Here is a 5,000-nt window from a genome sequence, read left to right as displayed (position 1 = left end):
CTATAGCATTAGCTTACAAATGTTCCCACTATATTCAAATGTCACATTCCATACATATTTCATGCAATATCATAGTTATACAAACAAGTACCTGCTGAAGGCAAAGAGTTAAGAAAAAGTCTGAAAACTGTTAAGACTTATTAAACAAGCCAGATATGTATCTTTCTTTTCAAAAATGTCTTGCACCTTTGACACAATTGAGTTGTTGCTAGTAATCTTCCATTGTGTGATGAGTAAAGTTCAGGCTCTGAGCTACATACTAATGAGGGCCCCAAATCATGAATACCTCTGAATCGCTCTATATTTGTTGATCCTGTTGGGCATAGTCATGCTTGAATATGGTCTCACTGTCATGAACTGACATGAGCAGCTGCAAGGTGCAGTGAGCAGTTATGGGCCAGTTGATGGCTCCAGCAGAGATGTCTTGCAATTTGTTTAACATTTATAGACAATGGAGGTGCTAAACAGAAATTTTGGTGTCAAGACTGTTTTATGCCTGTAGTGCATATATTTTATGCCATTTCTCACACCTTTGTGCCTCCCTGGCACACTAATATTTTCAGCCCTAAATTTTAAACATCCAGTGAAAGTTCACACTAGTAAGATGCCCTATGTTGAATGGCACATGCAGAAACACAAAACAGGCATGACTGTGAGAGGTCAGCCATTATTCTCTGGAATAAGACCCGGAGTACAACCATGGCTTTGAATTGCACTGTGTTTGGCAGGATACCATGGTGGTGCAGTAAGGAGTCAAAGCTCTTCCTGATGTTGCTGCGTAGGGACCACTGGGAACACCTGATTGGGAACATCTGTTAGGGATGGGAACACCTGATTGGGTACATCTATTAGGATTTTTGGCATAAAATGGATGCCTGGAACTGACTTTTTAGGGTTATCTTATATTACATTGGCATACTTTGATGTGATGTGCAGTACAGACAACACTGCAGTGATCTGCAGAGGTACCATCATGACCTTCTGAGTCAATTGAAAGAGGTCAGAGTAAGGGCACCCAAGGTGTATTATAAGTATCTGCCCAGTCTATAGAGGTCATTGATTTTCTGATTAATAGGTTATATGTATGTAACTAATTTAGTTGTATTTTATCCTACAGCTCAAGTAGGCCATACAAAAGAATCATCTTGTATACCAGGGAAGGAGGACGGAAAAGCTTTCCATGTGTACAGGTGTGTATTTCTTTATTTTTGTTATTAACTACATTTGCTTTTGAAAATTAAATTATTGCATTAGTCCCAGGGCAGCAGCACACATATCAATCACCCTAGTGTGGTAAGTGTAGCCATGCCTGAGGTATAGTTAATGGGACTGAGGATTGTCTGATACTCATGCCTGAACACTTATTTAGGTAGTGTTTGTGACAACTGCACTTATAGGCCTGTACACATATAGGTTCATAGGTTCATAGGTAGGTACTAGCCTATACAAGCCTAGCCAAAAAGGTACCCTGGCTTTCGCCACCCAAAAAAATTATTTTCCTGTGCCCTTGTCAAGCAGAGCCACAGAAGTGATCCCGGGGTGAATTTCCTATTACCCATCCAATCATCAAGATTTTTCTTGAAGAGTGCTAATGAGGAGCTCTGTTTGACATAGATAGGTAGTCTATTCCAGAGTATGGGAAGTCTCTGGGACAGGAATCTATCCCTCCAGCATGTTCTGTTTATTGTGGTGACAAGGTTAGGTCCCTAGCGTGTGTAGCTCAGAGGGATTGGGATTTCTTTAAGTGGAGCATGTCCAACAGCTCTGGGTTTGACATAGCTTTGTATGTTAGGCAGAGATCACCTCTGAGTAGGCGATATGCGACAGGGTAAAGCTGGAGTTTTTTGAGTCGGTCTGTGTAAGTCATCTGTTTGAGGAAAGTAATCCTCTTTGTGTATTTTTGCGGCCTTTCCAGTTGTTGTAGATGTCTTGTGAGGTACATACCCAAAGGGGCATTGTAGTCTATAATGAGTCTCATGAGTGATGAGTAGAGGGGAACAATGACCTCATTTTTTCTGGATGAGAAACCTTTTGTAATGAGGTGTGCCACATAGAAGGATTTCCTGACCATTGAGGCGATGTGATTATCAAAGGAGAGACTACTGTCCACTTGTGTCCCAAGGTCTCTTATCTCACTTTTGATGTTAAGTAGACTACCACCTATGTGGTAGTTCATGGGTACAGAGTTTTTACCAAAGGGGATGACAATGCACTTTTTGGCATTGAGCTTGAGACCATAGCTTTGACACCAGCCATCTGTCTCAGTGAGGCCCTTTTTTAGGATGTCCACATCATTAGGAGTTTCGATTATGACTCCTAGTTTGCAGTCATCTGCGAATTTAGTTAGCCAAAGACCTTCTGTGTTAGCCTGTACTTCAGAGAAGTAAATACCAAACAGGAGAGGACCCAGGACTGGACCCTGTGGTACTCCACTTGTCACTGGTCTGGAGTCTGATTTGGAGTCTGCTACTTTCAGCGTGTGGGTTCTGTCAGTGAGCCAGTTGGCAACCCATCTTGTGATATAGGGATTTATACCTAGTTTAGTGAGTTTATCTATAATTTTAGAGTGGAGGATGGTGTTGAACGCCTTGGCAAGATCTAGATAGGCTATGTGAACCACAGGTGTTGCATGACAGGTATAGAAGAGCTAATGGTCAGTGATTCACAGTAACGGACCAGCATTTTTCAGGTAGAGTAGCACTTCTACACCTGAGTATAATAAGCACAATAAGTAATACACTATCAGAACATTAAACCTGTGACTACCTTGTTGGGATAGCTCATCATAGCACAGCACTCTTTACAGATTAGGCAATGATGCTGATAATCAGTTTTTTTATGGTTTTGCAGCTGTACATATAATTTGCAGGATGTGATTGGTCATAAAAGTTTTTTAGAGCTAATATGTTGATTTTATATTAACTGGTCTCTGTCTGTCTCCTTTCTTCCTTTCCTGCTATCCTTTCTTTTTAACTTACTTTTGCTATGTTTGTTATGTTATTTCTGTCCCATTATTTTCCAGCTGTGCACATCAGCTACCATAGCAGCATCAGTGGTAAACTGTGGGTTCACACTCCCCAGTGGCTGATCTAGCCCCTGTAATCCCCCATGTAAAATCACAGACAGCCTCCCAAATGACTGCACAAAGAGCAACAAGAAGATCACTTCTCTTTTCCCAGGTTGTAGTTCAGTGGCTGGGAGCACCACTGTTCCCAGTGGTGGGTCAGTCAGGGGTGGTGTATGTGTGACCTGCAGAGAATTGATGGAGGTGGTGAGGAGTTGGTGGACCAGCAAGCGAATGTATGTATTGTCCACTTGAAAAGTCTCATATTATGACTAGTAGAGTTGTATCTCTGTCTGTCTCTCCCAGCAACATTTTAGGCAGGACATAGTGGGAAATGTGGACAGGATGTTATCTGACCTCCTCAAGACATTGCACAGGTCATATACAGAACCACACCCACCCTATTCATAATCCCAATGTAGGCCTCCTTTTTGTATCATTGCCCTCCCCTTGTCTATTGTCCAGTCCTCCCCATCAAAAGTGTCATCATTTGTATTATGTCTCTGATTCCACAATCCTTTCTCTTCAGTGTGTCAGTACCTCTATTGACAGTCTTTAGTCTCTATTGTGCTTTTGTGTGTTTGCTCCTGTTACCTACACTTAACCTCTCACCAAATCTTTACCTTCACTTACATCCTTTCCCACAAGAGGAAAAAAAAAACAAGGGCACCTGTCCCACAAAAAATATTAATTTCCTACCTGTCACCACAGCCATTCTTAACTTCACGGTTTCCCTAGTGTGATTTCCACTGCTTTCTGCCCCTGTTTCCATACTGTCCTATACTCCCATTTCCTCCTCTTAATATGGTCAAAAACAGATTTCAGCAGTGCAGTGACCCTTTTAAGTAGCATACTGCTTTTCTTGTATTCTTGCTTCTTAGATCATGTGCATGAGAACCATTCTTTTTTCATCTGACTCCATAGCTAATGTGACAAAAGAGGTACTGCCAGCACAGCTAGCTGGAAGTTTGTAAATAATTATATGTCATTGGTGAATATCAAAATAATTTATATAAGATGCTTGTGTTACAAATGTATTTGAACTGTATGTCAGGTGTATATCAGACTGCTTTGTACAGGTGTTTGTGTTGAGAGGATATTTTGTAGAGTGCTTGTGCCTGAAATGTATCCACAATGTGCCCTGCTGGAAGAGAACAGAAATGTACATGCACTATTGTAACTGTTTAAATGTATATATTTTAATAGTGGAAAATGGAGTACAGGAGGTTAACTTCAGAAAAATATCTGAAATTAAATTACTTTATGGCAGCAAGCGACACAGGTCTGTGCTGAGAAGCTTTCTGTTTTTTTCCTTGGAGTGAACTAATTACTACCTCTGAATGCATGAAAGAATGAAATTGTTTTATGACTTCCAGCATCTCTCAAAGATCTGAGGTCTATGTATTTTCACAGGTAACTGGTAAATACTGCTAGTTTCCAGCAGTGGGGGGTTCACCCGGGATAGAGTCAGATGATAAGAAATTATGTCATTCTGCAAGCTGTCCCAGCAATAATATTTGAGATATTAATTTAAGAAGTCTCTCAGAGAGACACAGCATTCAGTATTCTGTCTGTGACCTGACAACAGCTAGAAGAACCATTCACCACATCTGCCTTGCTCTGTAAGTTTCTAGGGTATAAAAATTATCTTAGATTCAGTCAGGAATATAGTGAAGCTTATTTCAAAACACCTTGCACAGTCAATAGAAGTTAAGAAAACACACAACCAGCCAGTAATTCACCAGTATCTTACTTTCTTTATTCCAGCGATCTGGTACCTCGGCAATTCGCCTTCAAGGATCACAATAATTCAGTGCAAACATCACATTTATATGCATACTCATTTTAACAATTAAATATCCTAATTAATTAATTAAACAAAAAATACTTTTAAAGTGACCATGAACTGATTATAAACATTTATAATATAATTATA

This window comes from Protopterus annectens, chromosome 2.part0 (assembly GCF_019279795.1).
Source record: "Protopterus annectens isolate FY-2018-M chromosome 2.part0, PAN1.0, whole genome shotgun sequence".
Taxonomy (NCBI): Eukaryota; Metazoa; Chordata; order Ceratodontiformes; family Protopteridae; genus Protopterus; species Protopterus annectens.
The sequence above is the reverse complement of the archived record's forward strand: the minus strand, read 5'-3'. Positions refer to the sequence as shown.